Genomic DNA, 21,288 nt, shown 5'->3' with positions numbered 1-21,288 from the left:
TTTTTTTAGCTGTTCCTATATGAGCCTGTTCTGGTCAAGTGGTCAGATTTACCTGGAGTGGAATAAAAGCAAAATACTGCAGATGCTGGAAATCTGAAATAAAAACAGAAAGTGCTGGAAATACTCAGCAGGTCAGGCATCATTTGTGGAGAGAGAAGCAGAGTTAATGTTTCAGGTCAGTGACCTTTCATCAGAACTCATTCCCGTTCAGATGAAAGGTCACAGCCCTGAAATGTTAACTCTGCTTTCCTCTCCACAGATGCTGTCTGACCTGCTGAGTATTGCCTGCACTTTCTGTTTTTGTTTACCTGGAGTGGATACGGCTGAGCAAACTGCCACCAACAAAAGGTGATTTTTTTTTTGAAAGAGCTTAAATCTAGAACCAAGAGTAACAGGAGTGCTTCTCCCAGATCGACAGCACTGCTGAGACCAAAGGCAGGCAGAGGTCAGACCCTACCTGCTATTCTCTGTCCCACAGCCCCCACCTTCCCAATAGGAACATGCGGGATACTGGTATTGAGGCAGATGGATCATAATTGAGTGCCTTGACACATGTAATAGGTGCTGGAAGCTCACCCCAATTATACGGATGAGGCCCAAGGCCCAATTTCGTGGAACAGGGATTGTCCCCTAGTGATACAAAATAATTTAATAATTTAATTTAATTTAAACACTCCCTGTTCCAGCTACATCTTTATTAAATGCAGGATAAAACATTCTTTTCTCTGATTCAATGGGCTGGATGTTGTTCTCAGTCCGACATCAGGTTTCATGGCAGGGGAGGGGCCGGAGAATTGGAGTGGCAGTGGCCGCCACGGAGCCCGATGCCAGGATTGCCGGGCCCGGACTTCCCGGCGGTGGCAAGACTCCATGGCGGCACCTCCACCACTCTGCCACGGGTCCCTACTTTATGTATTTAAAATACCTCTCTGCATAAATTTAAATGTAATTCGCCACAATCTTATCTTCAGTTCCCAATCTGAACATGTCGTGCAGCACTCACGCGCCTTCACTTTCCCGTCTAAGAGAAGCTGGCGCCACCGAGGTAGGGAAGGGGTCAACTCTGCATTATTTTGAACTGTTTGCAAGGCCGGCAGCCTTTTAAAAATGGTGCCAGCACCTGCTCAGACACCAGGTGACGCCGTGAACGGCAGCGCAGCTGCGCAGCTCCCGTGCAGGGCGGCGGCCATTTTCTGCACCTGCCACCTCTCCCACGAAGGGACAACAAGACCCAGCCCAACGTGTGCCAATTTTTCAGTTTCAAAATAGTATCCCTCCTCTAACAAAACGAGCTGTATTCTCTCTGCAACCTGTGCTATACCTGACCCAGAAGTGTTTAACTGAACAGTGTAGAGGGAGATTTACTCTGTATCTTACTCGTGCTGTATCTCACCTAGGAGTATTTAGTGGAACAGGGTAGACAGAGCTTTGTTCTGTATCTAACCCATGCTGTATTTGACTCAGTGTATTTAATGGAACTTTGCAGAGGGAGCTTTACACTGTATCTAACCTTTGTAGTATCTTACAAGTGAGTGTTTGATGGGACAGAGTAGGGGGTGTTTAATGCTGGCAATGGATGTAAAAGTTTTCAATTTCCTCATTATAGCTTGGTAATCACTAAAGAAGATGATCCAGCTCTGTTTCCTTCCACTTCTCAGACTAGTGTGAGGATAAAGGCATCGTATAGTGAGATATTGAGTTGTACAGACCAGATCTCATCCAGCATTTGCTGAATCAAATGAGTGCAAACTAGGAAACAACTAAATCCATTAAGGGGCTAGGTTCTGTTTGGATTTCCATTTAATCATCACTATCCAGTGACCCCTCCCCATCATGCTGCCCACCGCAACCATGCATACATGACAGTTGGGTGAGGACTGGATTTGGCTTGTCTATGATGCCCCCCACATGTTTGAACATCCTGTCAATTTTCATTGCCTCGGCCCACGCGCGCAGCAGGTCACTCGAGTGAGGTACTAAAGGGTTGTCAGAGTGCGTGGAACCGTACCCCCAAAAACCCAATGGCTGCAAAAGAGGGGGAGAGAAGTCAAGGAAGCAACAGAAACAAGCTGAAGCAGCAGCTTGCTCTGAAGTACTGGGAAACTGGAGACAGAACTGCTCTTGCACCTGCATTTACCTCCATCTATATCTCATCCATCACCCTGACTGCTTATCACATGCAAAGATTTCTCAGCTCCTGTTTACAGGGTAATGAACTGTGACTGAACTGGCCATTGTTTCCTGCTGTAAGGTAGTGAGCACAATGAGAATTTCCATCAATTGTGATTAAAGTGAAATGTGTGATGGAATTCACACCTGCCAAATGGAAACATATTAATTTTGTCATATGGGACACTAATTGAAATTTTTTTCTGGACATTGCAAAGAACTTGTTTTAAAAAAAAACAGAACTGAACAGCTGAAAACATGGTTGCACATTTGCATTCTGAAAAGACCAGGACTAGCCGAGAGACAGTTGAACAGAGAGACAATGCAAGTGTTCACTGATTTAGTTAGCAAGATGGGTTTTGTCGATAGTGATAATCAAAAGATGCCAGCAGCTTTTGACTGTGTAGGAGACAAAACTCCACCCTCCACCAAGTATGCCTGGGAGCCTCTAAAATCCAACAACCCTCCCAGAAGTTGCTATTTCAAAGAGATGGTCACATGACCTACCTGCTGGTAAGATTGGGACTTTTATTTGAATTGTGCCACACAGAAAGGAAAAGGCCGCAATTGGACTGGCAGAAGAAAAGTCCCCCTCTCTCTCTCTCTGTCTCTCTCCAGCAAAGTCCCAGGGGACCCACAAAAGCAGCTTAGACTTCAAGGCTATAGACAACGCCCCTCTTCCGCCTTCTGGTACCAGAGAAACAAGTCTAGAATTGTGCACCGGGCCCCAGCGAGAACACCAAGACCTTAACCAATCAACGACATTACATCAAGGACACAAAAGACAATACCTGCATGCCATTTATTGCTAATTCTACTTCAACACCCCTTCCGCCTGCCCCTGGCTAATTCTTTCTTCCCCTCTGTATCTATTTGTGTGTATGTACCTCTTGTATGAATGTGAGCAGGGTCACGCCATATATTTTAGTAATTTTAACCAGGTTAGAGTGCTAAGGCTAATAAACTTACATCTTTCTTGTTTAAAGCTAAGAAAACCTGTCTGATTGGTTCATTTGCAATTGCAATTAAAGTGCAGTAAGCAATGGCTCACTGAGGGGGTAAGCTAAAATCACCGTGTTTTAAAAGATAAACCCTGTTACGGCCAAACCAGGGAAGGGGCAAAAGGGGAGCCTGAGACCCCTTCATCACCCAGTCGTAACTGAAATTTGGGGGCTGTCATCCAAGACAAATGAGAAATTGGAAGTGGGAAATCAAATTGATCTCAATCAAAAAGAGAAAAGATTTTAATACAGGTTTTCTTGTGGTTGTGTGTGCTAGAATAGTAACATGTCCACGACCGAAGCCAGTACCTCCCCAAGCCAGGGTGAAGTAACTTGGGATAAGTTAAAGGCACTGTCTATGGAGGAGTTGAGGAATATAACTGAGCAGTGTGGGATCCGTGACAAAGCTAGGAAATCAGAACTCCTACAGCTAGTGGCGAACCATTTTTCCCTTGAATTTGAAGAATCAGAGGCAGGGTTAGAATTAGAGTCAGACAGGGTAATATTAGCAAGGATACAATTGGAACAGAGGAAACTTGAACTCGAAGGCAGGGAAAGAGAAAGAGAAAGAGAAAGGAAGAGAGAAGAGAGAGAGAAAGAAAGACAGGAGAGAGAGAGAGAAAGAACTTGCCAGAAGGAACAGGAGGAAAGGGAGCTGCGGCAGCTTGAATTAACTAGGGGATGACAGAGTAACCCCAGTGAAAGCCTGGCCAATATGGAGAATACAAGTAATGTGAGCTGTGTGCTGAGCTTTCAAAATTTTCCCAATTGATTCCAAAATTCAATGAGGGGGACATGGAGGCATTTTTTATATCTTTTGAGAAACTTGCAAGGCAGTTAAAATGGCCGGCAGAGAGCTGGACCTTCCTGCTGCAAAGTAAATTAACCGGAAAAGCCCATGATGTTTATTCCCTGTTGCCAGATGAAAGTTCATCAAATTATGAACTGACTAAAAATGCTATCCTTGGAGAACATGAGCTAGTGCTGGAAGCTTACCGCCAGAAGTTCCGAACCCTCCGGAATCAAGCTGATCGAGAGGAGTAAGCAGCTGGCTTTTGACCAGTGGTTGAGGGCTCTGAAAGTACAGCCCACGTATGACAACCTCAAAGAGGTAATTCTCCTCAAGGAATTTAAAAACTCTCTCCCACTCTCCATAAAGACCAATGTGGAGGAACAAAAAGTACAAAGAGCGAGGCAAGCTGCAGTTCTAGCTGATGAATTTGCTCTCATTTACAAGTCGGTTCCCCAGGGGGAAAACCTTTCCTAGTCCCCCCACAAATCCGAAAAGGACAAAGGGTGGGAAGGTCATCGGAGCCCAAGCAGTCCTGGGAGAGAAAGAAAAGCAGGACACACAGTAGGCCCTCCTCTAGCCAAAAAGGATAGTGCTGTAAGTAGGAATGAGACCTGGAGACCTGTGTGCTTCCATTGTAAAAAGGAGGTCATCTGACAGCTGACGACTGGAAACTACAGGGAAAGCATATAGGGTTAATAAGGGCACACCCACTCAGTGAAGGAGAAGGGACCCTAATGGAGAGCACAGCAGAGCAGGCTGTGGCTTTAACTGCAGGAGCAGTAAGACCCAGAAAACATACTGCTGTGGGTGCAGGAAAATTTAATAAGATCCCTGAAAGCTATCAGGATTTTGTATCTGAAGGGAGAGTAACCCCATACCCCTCGAGTGGGGCAAGCAAGCCCATAGTAATCCTCATGGATACAGGGGCCACTATATCCCTTTTACTGGCAAAAGGCCTGACCTTTCCCCCAGAGAGTGCAGTAAATACCAGAATGGCGATGAATGATATTGGAGGGCCGTGTATGCTTATACCTTTACATTGGGTGCACTTGGAGTGCGACCTAGCTTTGGGACCAATGACCGTAGGGCTTGTCCCCAGTTTGCCTGTGGACGGGGTTGACCTGCTCCTAGGTAGTGATCTGGTGTGAGCAAAGGTGGTAGCTTCCCCAGTAGTGAGAGATTGAAGGAGGTCAGAGAGACAGGGCAGTGGCAGGAGATGGTCCCTGCAGTTCCCCTGATTGTGTAGTAAATCGGGCCATGGCCAAACCAGCTCCCCCAGAGGAGACTGAATTGGCATTGCAGACAGATGACCATGAGGTCTGTCTGTCTGAAAGTTTCTTTGGAAAGTTAGAGGACCCAGGGAATGGATTAAATTGATCTTCCCAAACTGAGGCACAGCGAGCTGACTCAGTATTAAGAGAGCTAACACAGGCTGCCCAGTCTGTAAGTGAAGCAGAGGGAGACCCTAATTGCTACAATTTTAAGAATGAGATGCTGATGAGGAAATGGAGTTCTCCTCACAGACCTGAGGACAAAGAATAGACAGTGGTTCACTAGTTAGTGGTGCTGCAGAGGTACCAGAGAGAAATATTAAGACTGGCCCATGAGATTACAGTGGCTGTACATGTTAGTAAATGAAAAACCAAAGCCTGCATAAGACAACAGTTTGACTGGCCAAAACTCCACAAGGATGTAGTGGAATGCTGTAGGAGTTGCCACATGTGCCAGGTTGAGGGGAACCCCCAACCTGTAGTGAAATCTGCACCTCTAATTCCTGTATTGACTTTTGGAAAACCCTCCAGCAGAGGGTTGGTGAATTGTAAGGGACCCCTGCCGAGAATAAAAGGGGACAGACAGGCACAGGTCTGGCAGAGAGTTAGAGAGGAACAGGATAAAAGGTACAAAGAGGACAGGTTAAAGGAGGTTCGGGAGGATTCCCAAATGAAAACCCCTACTGTCCGGTCAGCCAACCCCGAAATGTTGGAAAATGTAGGCCCCACATCCTCCTATGTAAATACAGACACCAAAAGCCTACCAGGGCTGCTAACAGCATTTTCAGAAACTTGTAGGGACAAAGAAAGTCCTCATGAGGGCAGAGAAACAGTGAGGGTGATTCCTCACCTAGTTGAAGTGCTGCAGGGTAGTGCAGTGGAATCTGGACAAATACCTGCAAGCATGAATGCCCTTGAGGAAAAAGGGAAGATTAGCACAGAATTCTCCCCCACAGTCAGGAGAAAAGGGAAACAACAATACCCTGAAGTAAGCAGCACTTGGATTTCTCACCGGAGCACTGAACGTAAGGCCAGAGTGGATCCACCCACTGCAGACTCCCATGATCAGAGCTCCAACCCAGAGCTAATTTAATCCAACAATCTCCCTGCTGATCCCAATAGGAACAAAGGCACCCTAGACAATTATGGAAATGGGCAAATGTCAAATCTCCCCAAAAATCACATGTTTATTGGGATGCCCATTCCCAACTTATTGTAAGTTGACATTAAAGAAACTTTAAACCTCTTGGGCAACACCTAACCATCTCAGACCCACCTCAAGGGAAAAGGGGCAGTTTAAAGCAGCACTGCTGCAAAGAAAAGGCGGGCTGAAACAATTTCTAAGATTTCGGAATGAATGAGAGAAATGCATGTGTGACTTCCTGTATTTTCTCTTTCTTCTAACCTATAATGAAATGCTCCCCTAATATCGCATTTTATTTGGCGTGGGGTGGAAGTGTGACGGAAATCACGACTGCCAAATGGAAACATATAAATTTTGCCATATGGCTCACTAATTGAAACGTTTTTACTGGACATTGCAAAGAACTTGTTTAAAAAAAAACTGAACAGCTGAAAACATGGTTGCACATTTGCATTCTGAAAAGACCGGGACTAGCCGAGAGACAGTTGAATAGAGAGACAATAAGAGTGCTCAGTGATTCAATGAGCGAGGTGGGTTTTGTCAATAGTGATGATCAAAAGACACCCGCAGCTTCTAACTTTGTGAGACAAAACTCCACCCTCGACCAAGTATGTCTAGGAGGTTCTGAAATCCAACAACCTTCCCAGAAGTTGCTGTTTCAAACAAAGAGATGGTCACATGACCTACCTGCTGGTGAGATAGAGACTTTTTTTGAATTGTGCCACATAGAAATGAAAAGACTGCAACTGGCCTGGCAGAATAAATGTCCCTCTCTCTCTCTCTGTCTCTCTCCAGCAAAGTCCCAGAGGACCCATGGTAGCAAGACAAAAGAAAAAGCCCCTCTTCGACCTTCTGGTACCAGAGAAACCAGTCTAGAATTGTGCACTGGGCCCCAGCAAGAACTCCAAGATCTTAACTTCAATCAAGGACATTACATCAAGGACACAAAAACAATACTTGTATTCCATTTATTATTATTGTATGCCAAATCTACTTCAACACCGCCCCCCCACAATTCTTTCTTCCCCTCTGTATCTATTTGTGTGTTACCTCTTGTATGCATGCGAGCAGGGTCACATCACGTCTTTTAGTAATTTTAACCGGGTTAGAGTGATAAGGTTAATAAACTTACATCTTTCTTGTTTATACCTAAGAAAGCCTGTCTAATTGGTTCATTTGCAATTGCAATTAGAGTGCAGTGAGCAAAGACTAACTGAGGGGGTAAACTAAAATCACTGTGTTTTAAAGGATAAACCCTGTTACGGCCAAACCAAGAAAGGGGCAAGAGGGGAGCCTGAGAACTCTTCCTCACCCAGTTGTAACAAATGGGTCAAGCAGCTCATTTGATGGCTGAATTTTTCGATAAGCTATTGTTTATTTGCAAAGATACTGTAAGCTTGGAGGAGGCAATGACATAGTGGTATTGTCACTGGACTAGTAACCCAGAGACCCAGGGTATTGCTCTGGGGACATAGGTTCAAATCCCATCACAGCAGAAGGTGGAATTTGAATTCAATTAACAAATCTGGAATTAAAAGTTTGTCTAATGATGGCCATGAAACCATTGTCGATTGTTGTAAAAACGCATCTGGTTCACTAAAGTCCTTTAGGGAAGGAAATCTGTCCTTACCTGGTCTGGCCTACATGTGACTCCAGACCCACAGCAATGTGGTTGACTCTTACATGCCCTCTGAAATGGCCCAGCAAGCCACCCAGTTGTATCTAACCGCTATGAAGTCAATAAAAAGGAATGAAACTGGACGGACCACCCGGCATCGACCTAGGCAACAGAAACGACAACGGCAAACCCAGCCCTGTCAACCCTGCAAAGTCCACCTTACTAATATCTGGGGGCTTGTGCCAAAGTTGGGAGAGCTGTCCCACAGACTAGTCAAGCAACAGCCTGACAAAGACAGACTCACGGAATCATACCTTACAGACAATGTCCCAGACACTGCCATCACCATCCCCGGGTATGTCCTGTCCCACCGGCAGGATAGACCCACCAGATGTGGTGGCACAGTGGTATACAGTAGGGAGGGCGTTGCCCTGGGAGTCCTCAACATTGACTCTGGATCCCATGAAGTCTCATGGCATCAGTTCAAACATGGACAAGGAAACCTCCTGTTGATTACCACCTACCGCCGTCCCTCAGCTGATGAGTCAGTATTCCTCCATGTTGAGCAGCACTTGGAGGAAGCACTGAGGGTAGCAAGGGCACAAAATGTACTCTGGGTGGGGGACTTCAATGTCCATCACCAAGAGTGGCTCGGTAGCACCACTACTGACCAAGCTGGCTTAGTCCTAAAGGACATAGCTGCTAGACTGGGTATGCAGCAGGTGGTGAGGGAACCAACAAGAGGGGAAAACATACTTGACCTCGTCCTCACCAATCTGCCTGCTGCAGATGCATCTGTCCATGACAGTATTGGTAGGAGTGACCACCGCACAGTCCTTGTAGAGATGAAGTCCCACCTTCACATTGAGGATACCGTCCATTGTGTTGTGTGCCACTACCACCGTGCTAAATGGGATAGATTTCGAACAGATCTAGCAATGCAAAACTGGGTATCCATGAGATGCTGTGGGCCATCAGCAGCAGCAGAATTGTACTCAACCACAATCTGTAACCTCATGGCCCGGCATATCCCCCACTCTACCATTACCATCAAGCCAGGAGACCAACCCTGGTTCAATGAAGAGTGCAGGAGGGCATATCAGGAGCAGCACCAGGCATACCTCAAAATGAGGAGTCAACCTGGTGAAGCTACAACACAGGACTACCTGCGTGCCAAACTGCGTACAAAGCATGCAATAGACAGAGCTAAGCGATCCCATAACCAACGGATCAGATCTAAGCTCTGCAGTCCTGCCACATCCAGCCGTGAATGGTAGTGGACAATTAAACAACTAACTGGAGGAGGTGGCTCCACAAATATCCCCATCCTCAATGATGGGGGAGCCTAGCACATAAGTGCGAAAGATAAGGCTGAAGCATTTGCAACAATCTTCAGCCAGAAGTGTCATGTTGATGATCCATCTCGGCCTCCTCCTGAAGTCCCCAGCATCACAGATGCCAGACTTCAGCCAATTCGATTCACTCCGCGTGATATCAAGAAATGACTGAAGGCACTGGATACTGCAAAAGCTATGGGCCCTGACAATATTCCGGCAATAGTACTGAAGACCTGTGCTCCAGAACTTGCCGCGCCCCAAGCCAAGCTGTTCCAGTACAGCTACAACACTGGCATCTACCCTGCAATGTGGAAAATTGCCCAGGTATGTCCTGTACACAAAAAGCAGGACAAGTCCAACCCGGCCAATTACTGCCCCATCAGCCTAATCTCAATCATGAGTAAAGTGATGGGAGGTGTCATCAACAGTGCCATCAAGCAGCACTTGCTTAGCAATAACCTGCTCAATGACGCTCAGTTTGGGTTCCGCCAGGGCCACTCAGCTCTTGACCTCATTACAGCCTTGGTTCAAACATGGACAAAAGAGCTGAACTCAAGAGGTGAGGTGAGAGTGACTGCCCTTGACATCAAGGCAGCATTTGATCGAGTATGGCATCAAGGAGCCCCAGCAAAACTGAGGTCAATGGGAATCAGGAGGAAAACCCTCCACTCTCTCGAGTCATACCTAGTACAAAGGAAGATGATTGTGGTTGTTGGAGGTCAATCATCTCAGCTCCAGGACATCACTGCAGGAGTTCCTCAGGGTAGTGTCCTAGGCCCAACCATCTTCAGCAGCTTCATCAATGACCTTCCTTCAATCATAAGGTCAGAAGTGGGGATGTTCGCTGAAGATTGCACAATGTTCAGCACCATTTGTGACTCCTCAGATACTGAAGCAGTCCGTGTAGAAATGCAGCAAGACCTGGACAATATCCAGGCTTGGGTTGATAAGTGGCAAGTAACATTCGCGCCACACAAGTGTCAGGCAATGACCATCTCCTACAAGAGAGAATCTAACCATATCCCCTTGACATTCAATGGCATTACCATCGCTGAATTCCCCCACTATCAACATCCTAGGGGCTACCATTGACTAGAAACTGAACTGGAGTAGCCATATAAATACCGTGGCTATAAGAGCAGGTCAGAGGCTAGGAATCCTGAGGTGAGTAACTCACCTCCTGACTCCCCAAAGCCTGTCCACCATCTACAAGGCACAAGTCAGGAGTGTGATGGAATACTCTCCACTTGCCTGGATGGGTGCAGCTCCAACAACACTCAAGAAGCTCGACACCATCCAGGACAAAGCAGCCCGCTTGATTGGCACCCCATCTACAAACATTCACTCCCTCCACCACCGACGCACAGTGGCAGCAATGTGTACCATCTACAAGATGCACTGCAGCAATGCACTAAGGCTCCTTAGACAGCACCTTCCAAACCCGCGACCTCTACCAACTAGAAGGAAAAGGGCAGCAAATGCATGGGAACACCACCACCTGCAAGTTCCCCTCCAGGTCACACACCATCGCCATTCATTCACAGTCGCTGGGTCAAAATCCTGGAACTCCCTTCCTAACAGTACTGTGGGTGTACCTGCCCCACATGGACTGCAGCGGTTCAAAAAGGCAGTTCACCACCACCTTCTCAAGGGCAGTTAGGAATGGGCAAGAAATGCTGGCCTGGCCAGCGATGCCCACATCCCATGAATGAATTTTTTAAAATGCATTTTATGCAGAGGCAGTCAAATATGGCGCAGTCATGATGTTGTCTAAATCACTGAATGCAACCCCAGGCAAACTGTTCTCTTCAACACTCCTGATGTGAGCTTGCAATGTACCTCAGGAATTCAGCCACGAAAATTGTACAAGCTCGGAACATAGGGACAGGAGGAGGCCATTCATCCCTTTGGCCTGCTTTGCCATTCAGTTAGATCATGGATAACCTGCACTTTGATTCCATTCACCAACCGTTACTCTATATCCCTTGACACCCTTACCTAACAAAATTCTGTCAACCTTAACAGCACTGGAAGCTGATGTTTATGGTGGGAATTCCCTATTCATTCATGGCCAAGGAGGTGATCTGCATCCCTGAGGTCTGCCTGCCTTTCTCTGCCACATCTAAGTTATATGTACTTTCGGAAAGCATTTGACAAAGTACCACACAGGAGGCTTGTTAAGAAAATGGAAGCTCTGGAATTGAGGGGTATGTGATAAAATGGATACGGAATTGCCTCAGTGACAGGAAACAGAGGTTGGTATAGTGGATGGATATTCTTCAGACTGGGAGGTGGTTTGCAGTGGTGTGCCCCAAGGGTCAGTTTGGGGTCCATTGCTCTTTTTAATTTTTATAAACAATCTCGGATGTGGGTCAGGGAACAGTATTATAAATAAAGTTTGAAGATGATGCAAAACTTGGTAATATAGTTGATAGTGTTGAGGATAGTTATAGACTTCAGGATGACATAAACAGAATGGTGAAATGGGAAGAAGCGCGGTAGATGGAGTTCAATGCACATTGGGAAGACTAATATAAAAAGACTGTACACTATCAATGGCACAATTTTGAAAAGAGTAGATGAGCAGAGAGACCTTTGTGTCTATTTACACAAATCCTTAAAGGTAGCAGGACAGGTTGCAGGTGATTAAAAAGCATGTGGGTTTTGGGGGTTTATAAATAGATGCAGAGAATATCAAAGCAAACAGATCATACTGGAACTTTATAAATCACTGGTTAGATCTCAGCTGAAGTATTGTGAATAGTTCTAGGCACCAAAGTTCAGGAAAAATATGAAAGCATTCGAAAGGGTACAGAGGGTGTTTACCAGGATGCTACCAGGGCTGAGAGACTTCAGTTATGAGGAGAGATTGGATAGTGTCTGGCAGAAGTTTACAAACGATACCAAGCATGAGATAAGGTGAAAGGTGACTTCGGGGGCAGAGTGATGAACAAGGGAGGGGTTAACTTTGAGTACCTGTCCCTTGACTACTGTATGATCTCTGATTGGTAAACCATTCAACCTGTAATGGGTCATATGTCTTTTCTGTCTATTTAGCTTATGCATCATTATATTTAAACTGTTGCTCCTTAATAAACTATTTTAAAATCACACTATAAGCTCGACCCCCCCCCCCCCCCCCACCCCACTTCTTTGGGTACCTGTGACTCCCAACCTAAATCTTTGATGTTCAAGAGGCCAAAATTGGAGGAGTGCAGAGATCTTGAAGGGTGGTAGGGCAGAAGAGGTGACAGAAATAGGGAGAGCTGAGGCCATGCATGGATTTGAAAGCAAAGATGAGAAGTTTAAAATTGAGGCTTTGCCTCAATATAATGAGCCAATGTAGGACAGCGAGTACAGCAGCAACTGGTCAACAGGACTTGATGCTAATTATGATACAGGCAGTAAGAGTTTTGGATGAGATCAAGTTTTCAGAGGGAGCAAGGTTTGTGGCTGCCCAGGATAGCAATGGAATAGTCAAGTCCAAAGATCACAAAGGCTTGAATGAGAGTTTAAGCAGCAGATGAGCTGAGGCAAGGGAAAAGTCAGAGGTGGAAGTAGGCAGTCTTGGTGACGGAGAGGATGTGGTCAGAAGCTCATCTTAGGGTCAAATAAGATGCCATGGTTACGAACATCCTGGTTCTGTCTCAGATAGAGGCAGGGAGAATGATGGAGTCGGTGCCGAGGGAGAGAATTCTATGGTGGAGATCGAAGACAATGGCTTTAGTCATTAAAAGAGGAGAGAGAGTTGGAGAAGCAAAGATGTTTAGGGAGGGAATTCCAGGGCTTGGGGCCCAGGCAGCTGAAGATACAGCAACCATTCGTGAAGTTATAAAATCAGTATACACACAAGGCCAGAATTAGAAAAGCACAGAGATCTCGGCAGGTTTTAGGGCTGGAAGAAATTACAAATCGCATTTTAGATCAGCTCGAGTCCATGAAATTCACATCACACGAAGGCAATGTCCCACCCCAGCCCTACCCATCTCTAAATCTACTGCTATGCGTACGTACAATCTTTCCAGCGATGGCCTACTAAGTATTACAGTGTTACAGTACATGCTGGTGCTGTCCAAAGGACTACCAGTTAAAATGGTAATTTGCTAAAATGAAAGTCGATGTGTTATGGACAGGTGGTAAGGGGTGTGAGTGGTTCCCACTGTACACCTCCCAACAGATGGCAATCATGTTTTGTTAAAAATGGTGAGTTAGTCCCTGAGTGTTTTTAGGATAAAATAAACAGGCAAATGAAAGGTTTTCTCATTGGTGAAACAAAAGATAACTATTTATTTTTATACTATTCCCAAAATGGTCACAACCTCACTTAGGCACTCATCCACTCACACACGCATACACACGGCTAGATAGATAGAGAAGAAAAGGAAAAGTGGTTTAAAGTGAGGTTGGTGTTCATGGTTTATGGTAAACCTGTTACATCTTCTCGGAAGGGCAGTCTCTCTTAAAGGTGCAGGCATGGATTTTAGTCTTGAGCTTATTGAGATGTTGTACATTTCTGGTGGTTAAAAGTTCAGACTGGAGGTGATGGTCACTTTAAATTCTCTGCTGCAGCAAGTTGAAGTATAGAATTAGCAGCAGGACTTCTTCTTTGTTTTGGCTGGATCTCTTTCCACAGCCTCTCGCTGGACTGATTTCTGTGATGTTGTTGTAATCTTCCCTCTCTCTCCAGAGGGCTATCTTTTAAGGCCAAAATCCATAATATTAGCATTTCTGTCAGTTTACACATGGCCTTCCCCCCAAGTGTGACCACACAATGGACCAGAATGTGGAATTTTTGGTTATCTAGTGATGTTTGAATGGGTATCATTCTGTTATGATGTGGCTACTTCACCCCTTCTTCATCTCAGATGAACCCATTCAATACAGGAATGTCTCTTAATGGTTTCAGGATGGGTGTAGTTAACACCTCTTGGTCTGGAATGTGTCATTTTGTCCTTTTAAGACAGTGAAACAGTTTTTGAATACACAGGCCAGATCATCTGACCTTTGGTGGCCATCTTTGCAGCACATTGTCCACTTTCTTTTAAAGGAAAAGTCAATTTCAAGGGGTCCACATTGAATAAAGTTTCTATCTTACAAGTTAGGAGTATGATATGTCTTTACTGGGCATGACAGATGATTAACAATATTGACACAAATTTCAGTATTTGTTCAGAGCTTTTTTATTGTCTCTTTTTGCGAATTGAAATAATGGGTATGTTTTTGGAATGTCATCTGGGCTACTTTAATTATTGTAATCGGTGGACAGATAGAGTCTTGAGCTCATTCGTCACTGACTGCTTTTAATGGACTGAAGAAGTAAACTTCTGCTGCTGCCAATAATGTTTAATTGAAAGGCCACTACGACAGTGAGATGGATACCATGATCAATGCTGAGTGAGGTGGTCCAGGGCAGTTACATTGAGTGGAGCTTCCCTTCTTGCTTGCTGCATTTGACTGGGGCTCAGTGTTACCAAGGGTACATTGGAACTGAGCAGGTCAGGAGGCTGTATTTCCAGTTGCCTGGACCAGATTGAAATTCAAGCGCTCCAGGGAAAAGTACAAAGCTTAAAAGGAGGTCAGTGCCATCAATCATGAGTAATTAAAGGGGTGACTTTCACAAACACAGGGACAGCTGTTGGAGTCACAGACAACTGCTCAAATTTCAACCCATTGTGTCAGCCGTGGCTCAGTGGTAGCAGTCTCAACTCTGAATAAGATTTGGGTTCAATCCGAACTCCAGAGACATTCCAAATGCCCATTTTTAAAAGGGGTCCTGATGGCGAGAAATTATATTTAGAATTAAAGTGATCTTTTCTCATTTCTAGATTCAACATAAAGCCAATAAACTGGCTTAAAAGTAACAATAATTCTGCCTCCATTTTCAACATTTGTGGGTCCCACTCCAGAGAGCTGAGCTCAAAATCTAGGCGGACACACCAGTGTGGAATTGAGGGAATGCTATACTGTCAGAAGGTGCCGTCTATCGAATGAGACATTCGAGGCCCTATCTGCCTTCTGAGGTGAATGTTAAGGATTTTATGGCACTAGTTCACAGAAGAGGGGATTGCTCCCTTGAGCTCTGACCAATCATTATCCCTTAACCAACATCATTAAAAAACTGGAATGTTGCTCTGGTCATTTATCACATTGCTGCTATTGGGAGCTCGCTTTTAAGATACTCCTTAAAAACTACCTCTTTGACTAAACTATTGGCCATCTGCCCTAATAACGCCTTACATGGCTCAATGTCAAATTTTGCTTTATAACACTCCTGTGAAGCACCTTGGGACACTTTATTACATTAAAGGTACTATATAAATACAAGTTGTTGTAAGTTGTTGTTCTTGCTGTTGCTCCTTTATAAACACTACTTCTAAACCATTCCTATTTCAATCTTCTCACAGGAAGGCTGGTAATGTAAAATCTTCGTGCCACTGCTATCTCCACATTTTTGCTAGGCTTTAGCAAGAGTCAGAAATGGTTCAAATGGCTCTGCTGGACAATGATTTGCTCCATTGGAGCTGTTAGTCCACTCCTGCTCAGCATTTGCCATGGAACTCGATCAATGTTGGAAAATGCTACTTGACATTAGCACAGTAAAACTGGGCTGTAATGTGCTCTTTACTTTCTGTCCTTTAGTTGATTTGAAATTTATTGACACACCGAAAATCAGATCCCATATTCTTTCAAGTTTGAAAGCTATCTGGGGTGGGGGGGATGGCACATCCTGACTGCTTTGCGAAATGATATTATGTATGTTACCTAAGTTACAGTTCTAGGGTTACCAGCTCTAGTTGGCCATGTTGGAGGTTTCATAACATGACCTCCCACCTCTAACCATCCCACCCAGTCAAAAGGCCTTTTATCCCCCCCATGAGTTCAATCCCTACCCAGAGACTTGAGCACATAATCTGAACTGCAATGAAGTGCTGAAGAAGTGCTGTGCTGTCCGAGGTGCCGTCATTCAAATGAGACATTAAACCAAGTCTCCATCTACCCTCCCAGGTGGACGCAAAAGATCTTGTGCCACTATTTGAAGAAGAGCAGGGCAGTTCTCCCCGGTGTCCTGGCCAATATTTATCCCTCAATCAACACCTGAAAATAACACATTATCTGGTCATTATCACATGACTGGTTTGGGTGTTTGCGGTCTATAAATTGGCTGCTGCATTTCCTACATTACAACAGTGACTATATGTCAAATGTACTTCATTGGCTATAAAGCTCTTTAGGACATCCTGAGGTTGTGAAAAGCGCTATATAAACGTAGACCTTTCTATCTCCAATTCTTTTTTACTGCATTCCTGGGATGTAGGTGTCTCTAGTAAGGCCAACATTTATTGCCCATACCTAATTGCCCTTGAGACGGTGGTGGTGAACTGGCTCTTGAAACGCTGCAGTCCATGCTGTGCAGGTGCACTCACAGTGCTGTTAGGGAAGGAGTTTCCAGGATTTTGACCCAGCGACAGTGAAGAAACAGCGATATAGTTCCAAGTCAGGATAGTGTATGACTGGGAGGGGAACTTGCAGGTGGTGGTGTTCCCATGTGTCTGCTGCCTTTGTTGTAGGTGGTAGAGGTCGGGGGTTTGGAAGGTGCTTTTGAAGGAGCCTTGGCAAGTTGCTGCAGTGTATCTTGTAGATGGTACAAACTGCTTATTATATCTAATAAAGCGAAGTATTGAAAGAAAATGAAGTTAACACATAATGATTTTAACATTTCTGTGATTTAATCTTCCTGTTTGGTTGCAGCACTATCCAGGAGATTAATTCAATTCCTTGAGACTCCAGGGCTACCCTGATGGTTGACAAACCCAGTACAATTACTGTTCTGAGGATCATATCAGTACGCAATATGAATGGCAGCTCCTGTTATCTTTCCTGAACATGTTGGCCCCTACATGAATTTGTTTCACAAGGCCGCATTCGAAGGTGAGATGAGACATTCTCCTGTAAATGATCTTACATGTTTTTTAATAAGTTGCCTTCCTCCAACTTTTCTCCCTTCCTATCCTGAAGGCACTGACTCATATTGGGGCAAGATGGATAATTCCGAAGTCCCTCACTTCTCCCAGGGGATGGAGGAAGAGGGAGACGGCTTCACTCACACAGAATATGGGTCAGAGAACCAAGCGACAATAGCCGGAGTTTAGATTAAACGGTGCGGGCTTGGCAGCATCACCAGAAGAGGGTGCCATTACTGCATGTGTGAAATACGGCCAGTCGACCGCGATCGCACAGCGGCTGGCCAATTAAGGAAGGGGAGGTGGAGGGCCCATGCAATCAAACACCAGAGGCAGGAAACGAAGCATTAATAGCGGTGTTATCTGATTCAACAGCAGGTGCTGGCACCATATTTAAAGGACTGCCAGCTCTGCATTCGTTGCTGCCTGGTTTAAAGGAGGGCCTCCCTGAGTACCCTGAAGAACCCTGCTGCTGCCTTTGCTCTCCCAAGAAGCCTGTTGCTGCCTCTGCTCCCTGATAGGCAAGTTGCTGAACATGAACCTGCAGCGACCATGGTTTAAAGAAGATTCCAGGTGGCCCCATGGTTTAATGATGCCTACCTGCAGGTTCTCCTCCAGGCTGCAAGGGAAGAGTGGGAGGTCCTCTTCCCCAGGGATGTGAAGAGGAGACCTGCCCAAGTGACCAAGCAAGCCTGGATAGAGGTAGTGGTGGAGGTCACAAGCCATGGGTCACCCCCAGGACATGGATCTAGTGCAGGAAGTGGGTTAATGACCTGATCCAGGCTGCTAAGGTGAGAAATGCAAAAGCATTTGAACCTTTGGGCATTGCATATGGCAGAGCGAGAGGGAGCATTTGGTCGAAAGGGAACAACAACTCAGTCACGTGCATTGGGGAAGGGCAGCAGGACCTGCCGCCTGAGGCTTGATTGCATCTTGGCGAGAGGCTCACGTCAGCCATTGTGTAACCCCATAAAGTCCCTCAACAGGAGTCGCATGCAAGAGGCAATATGTGTGCCCCATCACGGACCGCTGGACTATCACCATCATAGGCTTGTCCCCGCTGGGAGACTAACTTTGTTCATCATTGTGTCTGCAGCAGAACAAAGCCCACAATCGAAAAGAGTGTACCAAGACCATCAGTGGAGTGCCTAATTTCCATGTCTTGAGCCCAGAGGAGGCCATGGAACTGGTAAGGCAGCAAGGCGGCAGCTCAATAGCTGATGGTGAGACAGGGTCGCCTACCCAAGAGAGTGAGTGAGGCACAAGGGTGCATCTGCTACAAACAAGCCATGCTACCCAAGTATCCATCACTGCACAAATAGAGCTGCATAGTAGGGTGGTTGGACTGTCACGATGGGCAGCCCTTCACCCTTCAATGTCTCTGTTCTCTCATATAGATCAAGATGCACGACAGAAATAAAGAGCTAGAGAGACTTGGGGATAGTTGGCTACCTCTGAGGAGGCGGAGGGAGCCTCAGAGTATGCATCATAACATCATTGCCCTGCACCTTCCGCCAGCGCAAATACTCTCACATTGGTGGGTATCCATTCGCGATTAAATTCGGGCACACAACCTGGCGGGCGCATCACAGACGCGCCTGAGCAGCTGATGGAGGCCGTGACAGCCAAGGCCACTGCCAATTGGAGGACTGTGGGATTCCAGACTCATGCTGAGCCACCAGGCTGATGTTGTGACCCTTGTGTCAACGGCAATGTGGGAAATGCAGCAACTGCAGTGAGAGGTCAGACAACATTTGGCAGAGGTTCCAGAGGCTCTGTGTTCCCAAGCAATGGAGGAGTCCATCCAGGCCTTGGGTGCTGCACTGTCTCTGACGGGTGTGTGTCTGGCTTCCTCCATTGAGAGATTGGAACTCTCAAGGAGAGCCAGATCCAGCAGATCAATCAGTGGCTGCCAGAGATGCGTGCAAACCTGCACTCCATCGCATTGTCCATGAGCTCCATGCAGCGGTGGCAGTGCAAGAGGGGGACAAGGCATCTGAAGTTTCTGTCAGGTCAACGTCCCTCTCAGGTCAGCAGGGAGGTACAAGTGTGCCTTATAAGTGGGGAGGAGAGGCTAGCTGCCACATTTAGGGGCTCCTCACAGGGGGTTCCTGTTGTGGGTAGTAGCTCCAAAGCCCCTCTACCAATGACGCCAGTGCCTCCTTCCTCCATGTTGACGGTGGGGGGTGAACGGGGGCCCTGCTCCTGTGCAGGAAGCCCACAGTATGCTGGGGCTCTCCAGGCCTCAGGCAGCCAAAGGATGGGCGCCAAGGTCATTCCAAGCCAGGGGGCAGCAAGGTCAGCAGCCTGCCTGCGCCTCAGTTGTCAGCACAGGGAAAGCACCATGTGGGAGCTTCCGGAAAAGATTTAAGATGAGCACCTAGATGCACTTATGGGTTCATGGGATGAATGTACATCCAAATAATTTAGGGTTGCGTTTAGTGTCATGTGTGCCACCTCATGGAGGAAACAGTGATGAAATGAACTGGAGGAATTATGGAATAGAAGTCAATTGTTGAACTGAACGACAAAAAGTGGATACATTTGTGCCACAGACAAAAGGGAGCAAAGGTCAGGTGACCCCCATCTGCACTGTCAATTGTAAGAGGTCCGTTTCCCCCCATACTGATGATTCTTGACTTTAGGATTTTATAGAGCACAAATTGCACAGACACAGGGTTGGGCTGAACCACAAATTTCTTTATTTTAAAAAAAGCAACACCCCTCCTAAAACCCTGTTACAAAGACCGCTAACTAATCTAAAGGACTCCACAGGACATCTTGATTGATTAGTCCGATTTAAATCCCTTCACGATTTAACCTCGGCGCTCACCCAAACACAAGTCACCATGACTTATAAAATAAACCTTTTGAGAACCCACAGGCAAAACCCTAAATTCACTCAATTCGAAAACCATATACCATTACACTTAAAATTGTTTTAAAACTCTTAGCCCCAAATACCCCTTGGATTTGGCTGATCACTTACAATCCCTCCATGCAGTCAGTCCTTCCGGTGAGAAATTGTAGGTCCACAAGCCAGGTTGACTATTCCTGACCCTTCTTCTCGACTGCAGTATGCACAGAACAAGCCCATTCAAGATTCGACTGAAAAACTTACAATCGCCCACACAGTTGGTCATTACCAATGTTGACTGTAGGCCTGGACCTGAGATGACCGTTCCCCGTCCTTCTTCACATCACTGCAGCTCCAAACCCTTTGACCTTGTCCCTTTTATGATGATCCTTATCGAAATATCATAATCACATCTCCTGAAGTCATCCTGCCGGATGGCCAGCACTTAACACCTTTTAATCCTTTTCCTCTGTTACCTGCCTGGTCCAGACAGATCCATTTAGTGCTGATGTGATTTCCCTGACCGAGAACAATGAATTCCACCAAAGTGAGGTACTCCAGATTCCAAAGCTAATATCCATGAAAGAGGTTTCTCTCCTATCTTGACAGGAGTGAATGCTGTGCTCTGGGGCCAGTTAGTTGTAACAGTGACCTCCCTGATTACTTAACATGATGGCAGTTATCCAGTGTCACTGTTATGATAATGTCCCAAATTCCAGTCCTTTAACAGTATCAGTTCTGCTGTGATCTTGGGATGTTTGAAAATTGACTCATTGGAATGCAACCTGCCTCAGTGTGCTTTGTGTTGAGGTTTGGCTCTTATTTACGGTACTAATATCCGTGGGGGTTGGGGTTCCTTCCCCATACTCCACAAAGTCCAGTTTTAAAGTCCAGTTGGGGGGGGAGGAATTCCAAACCCACAAATAAACATGTTTGTCTGTTACCATTATCCATGTCTGAATTAGCTTTGGGGAAAACGCAATGAAATGGAAAACAGCCCATTCCATGCTAGCAACTCCTATCTGCAGGAATGGAACTAACAAAGACTTTTACAGACAGACTGATTCCGACGTCAAGGCCATAATAATAGGAGGGAAATAACACCTTTTTATCAAAATGGACCATATTCAGACTCCA

Source organism: Heterodontus francisci, chromosome 32 (genome assembly GCF_036365525.1).
Source record: "Heterodontus francisci isolate sHetFra1 chromosome 32, sHetFra1.hap1, whole genome shotgun sequence".
Lineage (NCBI taxonomy): Eukaryota > Metazoa > Chordata > Chondrichthyes > Heterodontiformes > Heterodontidae > Heterodontus > Heterodontus francisci.
Note: the sequence above shows the minus strand (reverse complement) of the source record.